This window comes from Candoia aspera, chromosome 8 (genome assembly GCF_035149785.1).
Source record: "Candoia aspera isolate rCanAsp1 chromosome 8, rCanAsp1.hap2, whole genome shotgun sequence".
NCBI classification, from domain to species: domain Eukaryota; kingdom Metazoa; phylum Chordata; class Lepidosauria; order Squamata; family Boidae; genus Candoia; species Candoia aspera.
The window spans coordinates 34,085,535-34,105,170 of NC_086160.1; positions in this window are offsets into that span (position 1 = coordinate 34,085,535).

Sequence of the window (19,636 nt, forward strand, 5' to 3'; positions counted from 1 at the left end):
AATAGGGCTTAGATTCCATTTCCTAGTCTTACCGGTGGTGTAGGTCTCATTATCCCCTTTTTGGCCATGTTATTTTCCAGGCACTAAAAGGGAATTTATTTAACTACTTTCCACGCTTCTGAAGCATTTGTTAGTTTGAAGGAATGACCCAGGATCAGTCAGTCCAAAGCCCCTAGACAACCGCATCTCATCTTTTACTTTCCAATATCATGTTTTCCTAAAAAGCCTGCTGGCTAAGGCAGATGAGGAAATACATGTTGGCTGTCACCCTCCAACTAATTTTAAGGCCAGTGAGATGCTGTTCCAAGAACACTGGATTGTGGCCTAATCACTAAATCATTTCTTTTTAGCTATAAGCATATTAGTCCTCTCCTGAGTTGTGTGCTAATTTAATTTAGACTTTTATCTGTATCAGTTAAAAAACAACTACTGGATATAACCAAGTGCAGTCAAATCAGTAATAAAAGAATAAGCATCGTGTGACAGATTCAAGACCCAAACTAAATAGATTGTTTATTGATACACTGCACATTACTTTGAGAGGAAGCCAGTGGTATGTCATGTTCCTAGCACAGGCTGCTGTCCTCCATCAAAGCTCATCTGTATTTGCCAAATGTCCTTGCTTTCTCATAAAAAAATATTAAAAAGATATTTCTAATCTATGTTATGGAATGGATTTTTATTAAGCCACTTAAGTCTTTTTGAAAGTTACATTTATAGATTTAATTTGTATTTGCCACACTGTGAAGCATTCAAAAGGGATGCTTCACATGTTATGCTGGTGAGAACACCTCTGTTCAAAATGTTAAAGCAACTGTATCTTTCTGAAGGCTGCCATGGCTGCTTCAAAACCTTTCCTGGCTATCTGCAGTTATGTATGCATGCACAAACAAGATTTCTGTTGGGGCCACCAGAGAATCAAAATTGTTGCTTGTGAACACACCTGTACAGACAACAGGGGACACTTTAAACCAGATGTGAAAAACCTTCTGGAAGATAGTTCAAGGAGAGATGTGAAGTGCCTCATTCAAATGTTTTCTATATCCCTATTTATGTGTATATATAAGGTAGCAAGGTGCAAAGCTTTAACTATATTTTGCCATAAACAAATTTTTTATGGCAACATGTTCTAGCCTGTTATGTAATGAACAGCCTATTATTTAAATGCTAAATATGTAAATAATCTTAAGGTTAAGAAAGGATATAGAAATAGCTTGCTGATAGCCCTATACAGGCAGAAGTTTAGAGAAGTTAATTTATAGTATATTCATGAGTAGGTCTTCCAAGATAATTATAAAAAAAAATTATAAGAAACAGTGATCTCTGCTTTATCCATATGGAATTTAAACCAGTCAAGCAAAAATTAAATTATATCAAATTCCAAGATGTAGCAAAACCTTGATTTCCAACTGTTCCATCTATAAGGCCGTAAAGAGAGAGAAAGACCTACTCTCTGTAAGAAAAAGACCCACTACCTATGTATACTTTTGCCAAGAGCAAGTTAGAAGTGAGGGAGCAGGGAAAACAACATACACAGTATATGAAATGCAGATAGCATGAAACAAGCTAGGTGACTTTAGGCCAGTCTTTCAGCCCTAGGAAGAAGGCAATGGCAAATCACTTCCAAAAATGTTGCCAAGAAAACTGTATGGACTTGTCCAGGCAATCGCCAGGAATCAAGGCTGACTCAAAAGCAAATATATATATGTTGGTATGCCATCTTAATACACCAAGAAAACTACAGAATGGCCCATGGGAGAAAGTATTACGATATAAAGTGTTGTGCTATATTAAATTCCTGCTTTAATTCAGTTTCCAGCTGAGTGTTGGAAAGCCTCATGTCTGTGTCTTAGAGAAAGGATTTTAAAACGGAAGCACTCAGAGTTCTGCCTATACTAACAACATAATGTTCAAATATTCCATAACTACTTGAAGTATGAAGGCTGTAGAAGAGAGATGCACAATCTAAGGCCCTAAGGTCACTTGAATCTCCAAGAAACTTGGAGTGTGGTTCCCAAAGATCTTTAAAAAGTATTACATAGTTATAATTTTTCATGTGACACAAGGGGAAAATTATTAAATGAAAATATGAACAGGTGTGTGTGTGTGTGTAAGGTACACAAAATAAAATTATAGTTTTTGTCCTGGCACTATATTTTGAGCTTGGGTGCCAACATAGTACTCAAACAGCAAAATACCCCTTGACTTGGAAAAGTTGTACAGACTTGCTAGAGTATCAAAAGTACATTCTGTTTTGTTTTGTTCTGGGGTGTTTTTGCTTTGTTTTTTTTAAAGAATAATCTTGAATATCTGATTGAATATCAATCACCTCCAGTTGCTCCCCTTTTTTATAATTTTCATACTCCTAAATGGCAGTATAAAACAATTACAGAATTTATTCTTGTTCATTCATAAGTGCTTATTTGTTCTTACCCCAGAAGGCATGGAACACAGTTCCGAACAAAATAAAAATACCCTGACAACAATTAAAACACAGTGCTAGAGAAAGTAGAACACCACTCTTATTAGCTTCTGCAATTCTGATACCATTCTAACCAGAAGTAAAAGGAGTATAGTGTTTAGTTATAAAATCGCCTGAATCATTTTATCTGAAATCTCTAGTAAAGTTACCTCCTTCATGTTCACAGTCTGAATAGGAGTGAGTAACAGACTGTTGATTCCTCAGCTAATTTTTCAGTTGAAAAATCACAGAAAATTTTCTTCATGATTATATCAAGGGAATGAATATCTGATGACTGACATAGGCACCAGTTTCTTAAAGAAGCAACTGAAACAAAAATCATCTCAAAGAATATAGGATAATCTCTCATTTCATAGTAGGCTTTAATATTTGTCTAGCAATAAATAAACAACTTTTCCATATTTGCTGACAAAGAATGTTCTCTCTGTAACAAAGATATTATTTGCTACGTGACTTAAGCACATAGACAAAATATATGCAAGAAAAAGTACAATTTTGTTTTTAAACAGTCCACCAGCCCAGCATATCCTGTTTCTGTTCAAAATTTGGATTTTTTTTCTAAATATTGAAATATCTCTGATATAGTTATGTTAGCTAGCATATGTTTAAACAGCCAAATATATTGTCTCTTATGGATACTTGGGAAGAGTATTCAGAATTGAAAATAAAATTGGAAGTCACATACTTTATTTCTGTTGTTTAGCACAATTCATATTCTGCTCTCATACACAAATGTAGCATAGTCTTTGTGCTCATTTCCTTAAAAAAAAGTGTGGGGGGGTGAAGTTTGACAGTTAAACTTCAGGAGAAGAAACAATGGCTATTGAGATGCCACTAGAGGTGTTGAAAGCCTCTGTGCTTTCAAGAACAATGATTAACATTTAATTGTTTCTCTTTGAAAGCTAATATGATATAGTGACCAGGGTGTTGAATTAGGATTGGGGACAACCAGATTCAAGTTCACTCTCAGTCACAGAAGTTCATGGATGACTTTATTCTTGTGGGAAAAACTAGAGAGGGTACTATGTACACCATCTTACAACAAGTTCCTGGAGGAAAGGCAGGATGTAAATCTAACAAATAAATAAAAAAATAAAAGTACTGGCTTTCGATTACCCAAAGTTAAATCCATGTCCTTTATAAGTATTTGAAAAATATAAGGATGGTGAAAGTGAATGTGGACAAAAGAAAAAAAAATCCAGAAATTATAACCATCTGCAATCCACAGTCCACTGAAGTTAATGGAAAAGTGACCAGTGATGCTGATGTCTGGAACTATATTTTCCATGGTGGAGAAAAGATGTCTAGTTTTGGTATCTTAAAACCATGACAATCGGAGCAAAGTGTTCTATAGTTTATATCGTTATATTACTATACTATATGAATAAAGACCACAGAGAAGAGGTGAGATTTATCTTCCTTTTTGGGGGGGGAGCATCAATTATGCAAAAAGATTTATCAATGAAATTGTGCTGCCAAGGGTCCAGATAATCCAGTTCCTACAGAGTTCTAATTGCCCTCAACTTCTTCACAAAGGGAAGATCAAACAGAATGATAGTCGTCTAGCAATAAAGGATCCAGGGCAGGGCTGTTGAGGAGAAGAATGCTGTGATGGACTGTGTCTCTGAGGAGGGAGTTGGTGCACTGGAGGTCGCAGGAGAGGAAGGAGGGGGTGAATTCCAGTGCGAGAAACAATCTTACAGTTTGGAGGAACTTGGGCAGCCATCCAAGAAGCTGAGACAGGGCCTGCCTTAGATTGCCTGGAGTATTTCACCCTAGCACCTTTTGGCTTTGCTCAGTTTGGCAAGATTCTGTGTATGGTAGAAACAATAAAGAACTAGAGCTGAATTCCTGGCTCAGCATTGTTTCTTCACCTCAACCCTGACAAATGCAGACCATTACCTCTTTTAAGGCTGCGGACACTTTCCCACCTATCCACCACCACCACCCTCACACACAAACATGTAGACCGAGACATTTGCTATTGCCTGGCTCCACCTTTCTGCCTCTTCCTTGACTGCTTTCACCAACTAGCAGGAGCAGAGGTCAAGTCCGCAGATGGTGGAGCTATGATCACAGACAACCCTGCCCACTTCGTCAAGTTCCACTGGTTGAAAAATGTCCCAGATAACAGCGCAAGATTACCTTTGCCATCTCATCAGACCCTGTCCACCCAGCTTCCAACTAGGAGCAAATATGAGCAATTTTATCTACAAAATTATCAGCCGGATAATTGCAACTTACACTGAATTGACCTTCCTGCCATTTCTCCCAAGAAGGGAGCAAGTCATCCTGAACAGTGCAGCTGGCTGACATGCTGCCAATACAATAACGGCAGAGCAGTAAATTCACTTCACTCTCTTATCACCACAACATAGGCTCAAGTTGGAATTTATGTCTGTGTCTGGTCACGTTTGCTTCTCACCAGTGTAGCTTGAAGCATCTCTTCACTAGATTCATCTTCCAAGAGCTCTTTAGATGCAGAGAAGCCACTCAGGAGAAATCCTATCTCATACCCTGTTTGCCTTGTATTCCAGAGGCTGACAGGATGCAGACCATCCTAATTCTCCACCATCATCTCCACTGCTTCTCTGATCACTCTGTCCTTGATAGATTTGTATACTGGTTGGAAGTTGGATGATGATGACTTTCTTGATTCTTACACCTGTCCTCAGGCAGCACACCAGTGTCAGCAATCCCCAGGACTACCCAGAACCCAACCTATGGGTCAGTTCAGTCATTCAGGTTGCAGCACTATTTCCTCCACAACCCCTGCCCCCAAAATACAAATTCCACAAAAGTCAGCTGGTTGAACTTTGCAGAGTAAGGCCTCAAGTGTACTTTTTTTCTTTTTCATTTCACTATTTGTATCCATTTTTAAAAATAAGTCTTTTTACAATTTAACTCAGTCCAAAAGCTTTTTCAACGTTTCCTCTTCTTTTCCTGCTCCTGCCAGCACATAGCATTTATTTATTGATGATGATGATGATGATGATGAACATCTCACATTAGCATAGACTTGCAAACACATCCAACCTTTCTGGCACCATTTTCTAATTTCTATATCTATGCCTTATTTCTTATATCTATACTTTATATAATACAATTTTATATTTCTGTATTTATTATCCATATCTGTGTGTCCATATAGCTTTTGTCATTCAGCTAAGTTAATTAATCACCCTTTTTCAAGCAGGGAAGGTTGTAGCCTAGGCTGAGTTATGCCCTTAGGACTTTACTGTCTCTTGCCCCTCCTGGGCCTTTTGCTGCTAAAGGTGCTCGTTGGCCAGAGTTGTTCTGTGGACACTGCCAGACTCAATACTTTTGAAGCCTTTACAGGCCCTCCTCTTACACTGCCAACATTACTGTGGTTGTTGAGCTGCCGCAGTTGCCAAGCTTCTCCCAGCACCCATTGCTGTTGCTGCCTACTAGGCCCTTTGCAGGACCTCTGTTGCTAGGCTGTCTTGGGCAACCAACCTACCAGTGCTGCTGTTTCACCACCTGCCTTCAGTGCTTCTTCAGGGTCCCTTCTGAAGCTGTTGCAACTGAACCATTGCTTGGCAATCATACCTCCCATCCTCTTCATCCCTGCATTGTCTTGTTGGGTTACCTGCTTTTTCCATCACTGTCTTGGAGACCTTTGGCACCTTCAGCCACTCTAGAACTCTTTGACCTGCCTTACTGCCCTGCCAGTCCTGCTGTCCACACCTCCTTTCACAGACTCACATTTCATGCTAATGCACACCAACATAACTCTTTTTCCTGACACTCCCATACCATGCTGTCCAGAAGGGATTCTTTTGTAATTGGTGAAAGGATGAAGTCTTCACTCCTCGGCTGGATCAAGGATCTGGGATTGATAAGAAGGAAAAGAGAGGCTTGCAGTGGCCTTTGAAAAGCATTCCTTTTGCTAGTTTAGAATCAAACCTGAGTTAGTAAAACTTTAGCATACTAATTCAGTTTTACAGCTTCTTTTAAACAGTACAAAGAAATATTGGAATAATGTGCTTAGGATACAGAGCAGAATAAAGGATTTAAATAATGACAGAAGTGTTTGGCTTCTGTTATGTTTATTTAACATAATTATTTTATAGGGATCCTAGTAAGTTACTCCCAAACTGGAAGCACAATAAAATCTAAATTATATCTATACAGATAACCTCCCAATCATATACATATCTACTCAGAAGTAGGATAATACTAGGATTTTTTTTCATTCATTTAGGTAGGAAATTGGGGCTTCAAGTTATTAAGAAAAGTATTGCATACATTCCAATTAATATCTTCCCCATAAAATCTGGCAAATAAAATTGATTTTCAGGGAACTTAAGCATATTAGATCACAGTAGTAATAATATAGCACTATTATTACATGAATGAAACAGGTATGATTTATGTTCCATATTTATTTAATTATATTTATTAACATTTCCCCTCCAATCTAACAAGTTTGTGTAAAAAGCAGAAAATCTCAATTGAGCAATCTCAGAATACTGTAACAAAAAAATAAATGTGATAAAATAATCTTTCTCTGATAGGCATGAAGATAATTAGAGATTTGTTTAAATGGAGCTGCCTAAAAATTCAGGAGTAAGGGTGCCAAGTATACCTCCAGGATACTCTGCAATGTAAGGGCCACTAGCGAGAAGACTTCCTTCTGAGGTGATGGGAACCTAAGCAGGCTCTCTCTCAATGATCTGACAGCATGGGCAGAATCATTTTGGACAACGTGGTTCCACTGCCAACATCAATAATCTCCATAGCAAAAGTGGATCATTATAAGTTTGCATAAACTACTTCCCTACTTCAGAGTTAATCTATTAATCTGTTCTTTGAAAAATATAAATTATATAATTGTGGGAACGGAGAAATATTGGAGCCATGCATATTTCAGGATCTTATAGTTCTCCACTCTTTAATTTGTGTTAAACATAATATTTCCAAAATTCACAAGAATAAAAAAGCCAATATTAACTAATGCAAAAAAAATCAATATTATCAGTTTATATCAAGATTATAACACTTGCAGTGGTTAAGAGGAGGCATTCTTCATTTCAGAAAATGTTGGTTATTTTTTCTCCCTATAGTTGTTATATAAAATAAAAATCAAGCCAAGCTTGATTCCTGGTGACTAAACTAAGCACTGTTTAGCTTGTGGGTTTTTTGGTGGTTTTTTGTTTTGTTTTGTTTTTAATTCTCTCTTAGGTGTTGCCACCTGCTTTTTTAATCAGTAGCTAAAATAAAAGTCTCCTCTGAAATGCATTCAGCTTCTGATGACATCATGGACACATACATGCAGTTTTCTTGGCAAGTGCTTCTTTCTTAATCTTGTTTTACAAGTTTTTAATCTCTTACAAGTCTTCAATATCATAGTCAACCATTTCCAAACTGGTGGCTGTTCCACTTGATATCATTTGGAAGCAACTGAAAACAATGGCTTATTTAGCAGATTCAAAAGATTGTTGTTCATAATTGGTCATCAAATAGCCAACAGAATATTTAGACAAAGTTAAAGTACTTTATTTCAGTTGCTGAACAAACTTGAATAACGTAACAGAATAAGATTAATGAAATAGGATTGATAAAATAAAATGGGGTTAAAAGGAAAATGAGGTAAATATAAAAATGTAGTCAAATTGAACTGTTCCTAGCAAGGTCCTGACAGTTCTTGCCAGCTCTTAGACAAAATCTGGCAATATTATAAGAGAGTACATCATTTGGATCAGTTAGAAGATAAATGAGATAAAAGTAGTCAGTGCAGCTTGAATATCAAGATAATAAAGATGTAGTAACTTTGTGTTGCAGTTCATGATAAGTTTATAAATAAAGAAGCATGTGGGCTGTTGTTTCAGTTGGTCCTGATTTACAAGGACAAAAGCATTTCTTATATGGGATTTTCTGGAATCTCTCTTTCAAAACTGCAGTTTGCAAAGTTATTACAGCATACAAGTATCAGAGCTCTTCAAAATGTTGGTATAGTAATTTGATTGAGATATCTGGCAAGTTTAAGTCTGGTGACCTAATTACCTAGATAGACATCAGTGAGAATTAAGCTATTCTCAATTTGTTGTTCCATATCAACACTAATTCTCTGATTTCTTCCTAGCTGTACCCCATTGTGATCAGTGTGTGAAGGGAAAACCCATAGCAATGCAGCTTTTCCTCCAGCCCCTTTTTTTCATTTTGTAATGAAGGGGTCTTCTTACACATATGGGACTAAACCTACAGGAAAAGAAACTAGCTTTAGCCAAAATTTGAAGATACTAGTTCATGCAGTGACTTTAACTTTAAAAAGCCCTGTTTCCATATGAAGAACAGGTTTGGGCACACACCAAGGCACTTCAAGAGTATTTCTTAGGAACTTGGACTGCATAGATTCAGTCTTTGAGAAGTTGATGTTTATGCTGAGTTGTACCACCTAAAAGAGGTACACTATAGCTTTTGCTGAAAAAGTGTTATATTGGAGCCAGGATAACTGGGAATGGTAAAAGGTCTGGATGGCCAATGCTGATTTAGATGCATATTATGTCACATAATCTCTATGGGTGCACCTTCTCCCTGATTCCTGGAAGATTACCCCAAGGTATTTGAAACAGGTTACTTGGTGACCTGTTTTGTATCCTTGGCCTTTTTGCAAATACCATTATCTATCATAGTTGATCTCCAAAAATTGTTTATCATAATAGGAAGCAAAAATACATAATGTCTTCTCAAACCTACTGAAGTTTGAGAGAGAATTACCATACCATCCACATGTAGGAGTATTCCGATGTTTATGTGTACATTTTGATGTATGGTAGTCGAAACTGCCTAGGTGAGCAATCAATGAGGTGATGTATAATGTAACTAGTAGTGGAGGTAAGATGTAGCCATACCTAACACCTCCAAAATTTCTTTAACAAGGTGCCCTTGGTATTGATTATTTAGACAAATATTTCAATCCTTCATTAAATTACCTAGTCCCACTGAACTTAGAGCTACTTCTCAATAGAAATATGTACAACAATCCTGGGAATAGATTATCTTAATCAGCTGAGGAGGAAGGAGATCTAATGCAATGTATTATAATTGTACATGAATGAGCCATATAAGTATGAATGCATTTTCAATAATACAGTATATACATACAGTTGTTTGACATGGTGTAGCCCTCATTGCACTTCTGCACATGTAGCAAAAACCATATAAACATCACAAATCTCAATCATTAAATCAAGTTTAATTTCTGAACTATCAACATTTTTTCTAAACTGCCTCCACACATGTCCAGGTTAGATTCATAAACAATATCTCAGCAACTCTACAATGAATAGAAAGACAAAAGCAAAACATTTTGCATTTCAATAAGTGCAAGTTACAATTATATTACAATTATATATCTTTCCATGCACATCTTTCCATTCAGACAAACTGCATTTACACCTGTGGCATACCTAGGGCAGTGTTTTGCATTTACATTTGTATTTAAAATATATTATCCTTTTTTGGGTAAGCCACACTAAATTTAGTTTAGCCAGTGAGCTATCTGAGCACTACAAATAGTATCAAAGCAGATAGCAGTGGAGCAAGAGTAAGCTACATAAGGTCTAAATGAAGGGCAAGGGTCAAAGCACACAGAGCTCCACACAGAAACAGGCAGCAGGCTGGTGAACTAATGATTCTACCCATTAGCCTCTAAACTGGAGAGTTTTTCATTATTATTTTTCCTTATAGCCCCAGCTGAGGCTCAGCTGAAGTTCAAAACAGAGTCCAAATAATGGTTTTATTAGATATACAATAACCAATATACTTTAATTAAAAGAAACACCAGATATATTTGTTTTTGTGTTTCTAATTCTTTTTTAAGGTGCTTCATAGGGAACTCTAGTGTGAATTCAGCCATACTCAAATCTTTGTATAGATCTAAATACATGGTTTGGGGGTCTTCTAAGAATATTTTTATTTAACAATATATCTTCTCCATTCTTGCATTCTAAACTTGAGATTAGTTATTGTGAAACTGCACAATAGGAGGATTCTTGCAGATAACTTTCACTGAGTTTGATTCAGCCAAGGAAGGGGCTAAATTCTTCCTATCCTACAATTCCATAGGAAATATGCTAGCCAAACATGCTTTGTTTTGACTATCCTAGTGGGATAGGAAGAAGACCTGTACTTGGCTACTGATGTGAGCACCTGTGGAAAGATCAGATGACTTCATAATATTAGTATCCTGCAGCAGTAAAATCTTCACAGTTGTAAATAATGTATGTTCTTTGTTTGGTGACTGTACGGCTTAAGAGCAAATGTACTTTTCCTCAAGAGGCAACAGCTATGTTCCAGTTGTTTTCAGTACCTCAGATAGTTCCAAGTGCACAATATGTGTGGACAAAAAATACATGCTAAGTATGTAAGTCTCTCCATTCAGATCACAATTTCTCTGCTACAATATTCTGGCTGATGTGTGATCTCTTAAAGAAACAGTCCCTTGATCCAAAGGGCAGCAAAGTTCCTTCTTCCATGGCTTCTTGTCTATCATGTTTCCTATGGAATTGTGAGAGAGGAAGAGTCAGTAAAAGTCATCTGCAAGAATCCTTCTGATTCAGGAACTGCAGTTTCACAATAACTAATCTCAAGTTCTGTATGCTACTTCTGGTGTTGTTGTTTAACTGGTGGAATTACACCATAGCTTTACCTAGCTCATTCTTTTGTAAGAATATTAGGCAGGATAATAGGCTTAAGTTATCATTGACTTTCAGGAACATTTCAAGTTCCTGGACGCTATTTTTAAAACCCTATGTGACATTTGTAAAACCCTTTATTTCTCTCTTTTAAGATAAATGTGCATCATATAAGGCCAGGAAGATATAGTACCACACAGAGTTATGATTTGAATTATGGACTAGAACCATAACTTAAAGCAGACTCATTAAAATCAATGCAACTTTATTTACACTTGGCAGAGTTGCCTCACTGGTTTTAGTGAATAAACTTACATCCAGTCCAGCATTTCTCTTGCAAGGAGAGCAGTTATATCAACCATACCCAATGTTCAATCACAACAATGTGGCTGAAGCAGCGATCACCATAGGAGAAGCTTTCTTTTAAATTTTCTGCCAGTCCACCTCATTCATTTGTATCTTGTAAAATCTTGAACCTTACCCTGAGTCTTTTATTTGACAATATAAAATTAGCTGTTTGCCATTTGTTTAATGTCTTCAATTCCTATTGGGATTTTACTATAATTTTCAAAAGAAGGGAACAAAACAAAGGTTAGAGAGAAAGCAGCCTGTCTTACTTTCTGCTCATAGAGATCATGAACATTCCTGCTTGGGTTTACCCAAATAACATTTCTGAAAAGTGTTCTGGTCAGAAATAATAGTATTAACTGTTCTTGTCAGAAATGATAGTATTATTTTGTAATGTGCCTGAGATTCTGGATCTGTTAATAACAAATGAGAGACCTACAGAGACTTTTCTCCCTCCCCCCATGTCATTGCACATCCATCTGTCTACATTTCACACCTCACCCTGCAACAAAATTCTGATGCATCTGCATGAATGAAGTCATTTGCTTTGTTATCTTTCAGCCTAAGATAATTTCTTTGTGAAAGCCTGCATATTGTGAATACACCACAGATGTCCTGATCTCATGAACAGAAGCAAATTATTTGTTTTCTTCATTATTCATCTCAAGACTCACTTGAGCATCTGTTATATAAGTCTTTAAAATGTTTGTCCAGAACGTTTGATGTATTTTAACACAATGATGACAGATTTCAGTAAAGGTAAAATCAGTTTAGAACCTCAGAAAATGATACAATAGTTTTGGTAGAGTGATTTCCAGGTACATCTGTTGGATGCTGAAATATTAAAATACAAATATTTCTAAAAGGAACAAAAACATTATAACAAAGCAAGTATTTCAAATGATGATATGTCATCCTGAATATGGCATACACAATTTAAAATATAGTTATCAAAATCCATCTATATTCTCTTAATTATTTTTTCTGCTAAAATAATTGTCTGAATATGACTACATCCATTTAAACATTCTCATAACAGTGATGGAAAGGTACTGAATAATAAGGAAAAATGTCAATAGTAAAAAGCAGATGCTATCAACTTATTTTCTCTTTATAGGGTAATTCCAAAATGTTGGGTATTTGTCCATACTATTAAAATTAATATAATTCAAGTATGTTTTTGATGGTGATCATGGGATGCTGCGATGTTGTAATTGTGAGCCAGTTTCAGAACACCCAAATCGTGATCATGTGACATGGGGATTCTGTGACAGCCACAACTATGAGGATCTGTCCTAAGTTCCTCTCATTCTGTATTGTCATAATGTCAGTCGCTGAACAAGTGGACATTATGTGAGGACTACCTGTATTTGAAGAAAAAATATGTTGTTCAAGTCCTAAAGCAGCTTTCTTCGATCTGATGTGCTTTAGCTATTGAAGTGCAACCCTGGCTGACTGGGAGAGAAGCTGTAATCCACCAGGTTGTGGAAGGTTCTTGTGAGACTATCCATGTGGTTTCAACCTAATACCAGATTACAATATATCCAGCTATATACCAAAAATCCATAGCAATCTCCTGTATGATTACAAGGTATTCTACTGCTATGAAATCTTATCGATAAAACCTAACGTCCCAAAGACACTTGTTAAAGCCTTCTAGGCTAATTTGGCCCTGGCAGTCATTGGCATTGCTAGTGAAGAGAACGTACTTTCTCCCTAACAGTATGCAAGAGATTTTGAATCTTGTTTCAGATTATCCTTTCCAAAGGTATTATGTATAATATATAAAGCTTATTGACATCCCTTCCTTACTCCTATAATTTTCATTTTAGAGTTTTAAAATCAATCTATCTCTTCATTTACCTATCACACAGAGGTCCTAGTTAGTGCCTGTTCTTTAGAATGTTGTTTATGAACTTAATTCATATACTAGTTATATCTGCTGCAGAAGATAGAAGAGGGAACTAATGCTTGATAACTTCTACAATTACATTATAAAAATGTACAGGAATGCACTTTTTAAAATACATGGAAATTTAAGCTAATATCAAATGTTTCTTCTTAATTACTGAAAAAAATTAAGTCATTTGCCTGGTCTACACACTGCACTAAGCCAAAGGCTGGGTTCTCATACTAGGCCATGGTTTGTTTCATAAACCATAATGACTGTGTATATGTAAACATTACACAGGAACTAAATAAACCACACTGTATCTTGGCATGTCCTGTAAACCCAGTAATTACTGGGTTTGTTTGGTTTTCACTGTCCTGTTCAGACTAGAGGTGGCCAGACAGATAAAGTATCAAAAATACTCTTTATTAATTAACTATTTACAATAAATAAATCTTTAGAATCAAGAAAGAACTGAGTTCAATCAAGACCAACTGGCAGTGGCAAGGAAACTGGCAAGATTGCAGGAGACAGCAATAAGGCAGTGGAACAGGACACTCCTACAGTGACTGGAAGGCTGGAAGAAACCGGAGTGCAAGGCACTACTGTCACTGAAGTCAACAGATCTCAAACTGGAATACTGCTCGAATTAAGCTGGCACTGGAACACCAGATGGGGCTGACTGGAGCCCCCTAGACTCTTTTGAGGATTAAGGACCAGACTGGACTGGACTCAATGACCCAAGTTGGACTGTATACTGGAGACTGGAGACTTGAAGCAGGCCTGAGGATTCGGAACAAGGCTGGACTCAGCTGGAAGCCCTGGATTAGGCTGGATACTCTGGACTAGGAACTCGGAGCAAGGCTGAGAACTCAAAGCAAGGCTGGGCTTGGCTGGAAGCCCTGGACTAGGCTGAATACTCTGGACTAGGAACTTGGAGCAAGGCTGAAGGCTCGAAGCAAGGCTGGACTTGACTGGAAGCACTGGACTAGGCTGGAATTCGAGCTCACATTCAGATAGGTGTGAAACTCCTGAACAAGGTTGAGCACTCAAGGCGTGGCTGAATTGGACTGAAGATCCACTGTGAGACTGGAGGTTGAAGGCACGCTGAAGCTGCACGGGAGACCAGGAACTAACGAGCAATCTAGGATCGTTGCAAAACTGCACCGAAAACTTGAGAGGGGACTGTGGACTGGAGGCACAACAAGGCTGGACTAGAGACACTAGACACAGCTGGAATCTCAAAACAGGGCGAGAAGCATGCCTGGAATGTGCACAACGTAATTGTGGAAGCCAAGGCTGGATGCAAGATGGACATTGCTGGGCTCAGCGAGGAGAAGATCCTCAGTGGTAGCAGATGAAGGATTCAAGTCCTCTTCAGTGGAGCACAATGGCGCTGATTCCTCTTTGGTAACAGATGCTATCTCCGATGCTGGTAGGGACTCTTCTGCGGATGCTGCAGGCTTGTAGGGTTGGTTGTCTCCGGCAGCTTGCTCTTCATGCGTCTGCCTTTTATGCCAATACTTCACGTGCCTGGAACCTTCTGCAGCCAATCAGGCTGCCCTCTCCTTGACGTGCTTTTCTGCCCGTCATTGGTGCATGCTGATTGGAGGATTCAAATCCTCCACCGAATCTTGGCCAATCAGCGCCTTAGATTCTTCCCATGCTGCTGACTCATCTTCAAGTTTCACTTTCCCGGTTTCAACCCAGTAAGTTTCTATTTTCTCTTCTGACTCAGGAGTTTTGATTTCTGAGTCAGAGGCAGGCTTGATTCACTTAGTGTGTTGTATTAACCCAACTACTGTGGCTTCTTCAATAAACCATGTCTAAGCAAATTATTCTTTAGTGTAATGTGCAGACAAGCTTATATAATGCCATTACCTTGTGTTATTCACAGAATTTAATGGGGCCAGATGTCATTGACGACCATTTGTAACCTCACGATTGTACTTGTGTAACCTCACAACTGTCCTCCCATCCCAGCTCGCCACTGCCTTCAGCCCTCTGCTGCCCTCAGCCCTCCTCTTCTCCAGCCTCCTGCCACCTCCATTCCTGTCCTCCCATCCCAGCTTGCTGCTGCCCTCAGCCTGCCGCTGCCCTCAGCCCTCTGCTTCTCCAGCCTCCTGCCACCTTGTTCCTGTCCTCCCATCCCAGCTTGCCACCACCCTCAGCCCTCCTGCAACCTCTCCACCCAATGCTACCCCTGCACCAGCCTCTCTGCACCCAACCATTGCCGCACCTCCCCCTCCTGCACCTTCCCAGCTTACTGTCAATAACTTTTATCATCTTTTTCATGAATATGTAATATTACATAAGTTTAACCCTGTCCCATTTTGCCATCCCAATGTCCTGTTTTTGTCTCAAGGAAATATGGTCAGCCTAATACTGAAGAAGGAATTTGACAGTTAGGACAGGAACCAGGTACAATAGATTTTCAGGGCCCTTTGGTGATTCAGTTGGGGAGGTACTTGACAAAAACTAGGAGGCACTTGGAATTCCTGAAAAAGCTTAAAGAATTTGTTGGTGGATTCAGTTTTGCACTTGCCCAATTCAGTCAGTAAGAAACAGACAAAAAAGAAATAGGCAAATCTCAGACTGTATTTCAGTTCTCTTTAATTACTGTAAGCTAGAGAACAAAGCAATTAACTGCAAGACACCAGAGAGATAATGTGGATGGTAGTCATTAACAGGGGGGGGGGGATAGAATCATCCTTGAGCAGGAATAATAGATTTGTTTTTTTAAGAGAGAGAGAGAGAGAGAGAGAGAGAGAGAGAGAGAGAGAGATGCTTTGACACTGCTGGAAAAGTACAAAGCCAATTATTTTGGTAGTTATTCTGTACTAACAGTTCCTCAAATCTGTTTTTATCCAGCTATGGAAGATGCCACCAAACATATACATGTTATGATCTATTTAGAACATAAGTTTTGTCATTCAGGTGTAGACAACCAACCTAGTCCCTCCAGATCCTTAACAAGAGCTTTAAAGGCAGAAATCTCAGGGTATTTTTTTTATAGTATGAAGTTATGCGTCAGCCAATAACAGTTCCACATCAAATTACTATAATATAAGAGCTCTTAAAATGGCATCCTTATTAGCTCATAGTAAAACTTTCTGCAGTCACGAGAAATACTTTTCTAAGGAGAACTGTGCTCATTGCTCTGTTATTACACTGAGCATCCATTGTGGAATAAGAGTCCTCATAAGACAAGGTCAAAAGAAACAAAAAAACCCTCCCTTTGATGTGTTGGGTATATATGTTACAACATACAGTTATCATATCTGGATTGCAAAATCTGGATACCCACTAGATTTCAGGAAAAAGATACAGAAAATTCTAACTCTTTACTATCCTTTTGTTTAGATTTTTGCAGCCCAGATATAATATGCGTATAACAAGCAAAAATTATCTGACTAAAACATATTATGTTCTCCCTTTGGACCAGATGAACTGATGGCCCTTGTAACTCCTGACTCTAATGTATTAAAGATTTTTTTTAAGAAGCAGGACAAACTATTCAGATTTATTGACAATTGTAGATTCTTACAAAAATAAATATTTGTTAATTTGGAATAGAGAATTGGGACTTCCAACTCTAGCAAATCAATGGTCTCAGGGTTTTTTAAAAAAATGTTACATATTTCTTAGAATTTTAAGATGAGATTAATCAAGTTTATTGGACTTCTCAATGAATGTTTAAAAGAGTTAGTTGTCCATTTTTCTGTGCTTGAGGTAACAGTAAATTTGAAGATATGATTTGGTCTTGCCCTCTGATAGTTCCGTATTGAAAAAAATTAATACAATGCATAAAGTTTGGAGAAGAGTTAAGATGTCAGTTTTGTTAAATAATACTCCAAAAAATGGTAGTTTTTCCATCAAAGAAGAACTCTGGATCTTTTAAGCCTGGATTGTTGCTAATTGTTCCAAAATGTGTTTTTGGAAACAGATTTACATGCATGATACTACAGGTTTACTTGGATAATATGTTTCTGTGTGATCAAGGTTTAAGTTGTTTTTTGACAATTGAGATACATTACTTTTTCAAACATACATAATGGTTTGTTGTATTGTATTCTGTTCCATCTATTTTAGGGAGTTGTTTTTGTTTGTTTTTGTTTTTACTCATGTCTTTTTCTTTTTTCTTTGTTGCATTAAAGCAATACAAAAGAAAGGTAAATTTGACTGTAGTGTGAGTTGAGTATCCTCAACTGCTTTCTCAAGGGGAAAATTAAGATTCTGTCACTTTCAGTTGCAGTTCACAGCATTTTGCCTGCTTTCTTTCAGCAGTGTATGGGTAGGCTTAGTACTTTTCTCCCCTCATAATCCTTCCAAATCACAGACACATGACAATTATTAAAAGGAAAAATCCTCCAATGGGGGACTTATTATTGGTAACCATTATCTAACATAGCCAATTTTGAGATGGTGTTCACAGCTGGAAGAGGTAAAATAAACATTTCCCTGCATGCTATGATACAAATTTAGATTAGATATTCTGTACTCATTCTGTAACAAAAATTGAAAAGAAGCCACACACAATATATATTTAACATGACAGAGACCTGGACTGTTCCACTCAGTTACTGCTATGATGAACAGCATATATTCTAACACGAGTCTGGAACACTGATTCTTACAGGGAAAACTATATGAATGATTTGTCTTCCTACAAGTATTTATTCCAAACATATGGATGTCAGTGAAGCTTGGGGAAGAATAGCTTTAATCATATGAACTTCTTTCACATACATAATGCATGGAGGGAGCTGAGTTTTTCTTGTATCTCAGATAACCTCTAATTGAGTTTGAAACCCAGCTCACATAATACTCTTATCCACAGAGTAAACCAATAATAGTTGATCAAAAGTTAATGATTAAGGAAACCACAGTTTATTATGTTGTGTGAACACAGCCTGCCTTTGATTTTGTTTCATTTGTTGTATGAATTTAGCCAGTGTAGATAAAATTGCCTTTTTATTATAGGGTTGGCACACTCCAGGTTCCATCAATCAAACAATGCCATCTTTCAGGACCCTGGAAGCATGCCTTTTCTGTAGCAGTGCCTGCCCTCTGGAATGAAGTTCCCCCTGAAATTCGAACAGCTGCCACCCTACTGGGATTTTGAAGGGCCTTAAAGACCTGGCTCATTGCCAAGGCCTTTGGAGAGGACAATTGATGCCCCTTTCTTCCCTTCTATTTCCTTCTGCCATCGTTGTCCCTTTGTCTTGTTTTCATGTTTTCTGTATTGTTGTTTTTTTAATGTTTTAACAATTGTGAACTGCCCAGAGTCTATGGGAGTTGGGTGGCATATACATTTAATTTATTATTATTATTATTCTTATTATTATTATTATTATTATTATTCATTATAGATTTTGTTGATGTAGATTTTAAGTTGTAGAGCCTTGTGTGGCGCAGAGTGGTAGGCGGCAGTATTGCAATCAAAACTCTCTCCATGACCTGAGTTTGATCCCAGCAGAATTTGGATTCTCAGGTAGCCGGCTCAGGTCGGCTCAACCTTCCATCCTTCCGAGGTCAGTAAAATGAGTACCCAGCTTGCTGAGGAACGTGACAACTGGGGAAGGCAATAGCAAACCAGCCCGCTATAGTCTACCAAGAAAACGTCATGAAAGTGGCATCCCCCCAAAGGGTCAGACATGACTTGGTGCTTGCACAGGGGACCTTTCACACAGATTTTAAGTTATACCATATTCCCCATGGCACTTCATTACAAAGGTTTATATAAGTATCTTAAAAATATGTTTCAGTTAATATACGTTTTTACCTGCTGCATTAAGATAAATGCTGAATTTCTTGTAAACTACGAATCTAATCAGATACATTTTTCACCAACCTGGAGTGGACAAAATTCAGATCCATTCAAATGACTTATTGTCCATTACAATATGGCTATGCAAATTGTCTAAATTATGCTCCAAAGCAACTGTGATTAAAAGAAAATCAAATCCATTTTACAGGCATACAGTTCTGCCAAGAATATCACCACTTTATACAACACTTGCATGACCTTGCTGAAAAGAAAGGTCATTCTCATTTGCAGTAATCTATTCCTGTTTAAATCAGCTGATTAGGGCAGAAGGCAGTCCAGCTAGCATGCCAGAATGCATATTTTAGCCATCATCCTAAACCCAGAACCTGGAAGACATCTCGATTGTCTAGGTAGTAGTTGCTGCACTCCTAAATGTGGCAGGCTCATAGCTTCAAATCATAAAATTGTCTCTTCGTAGTAGTATG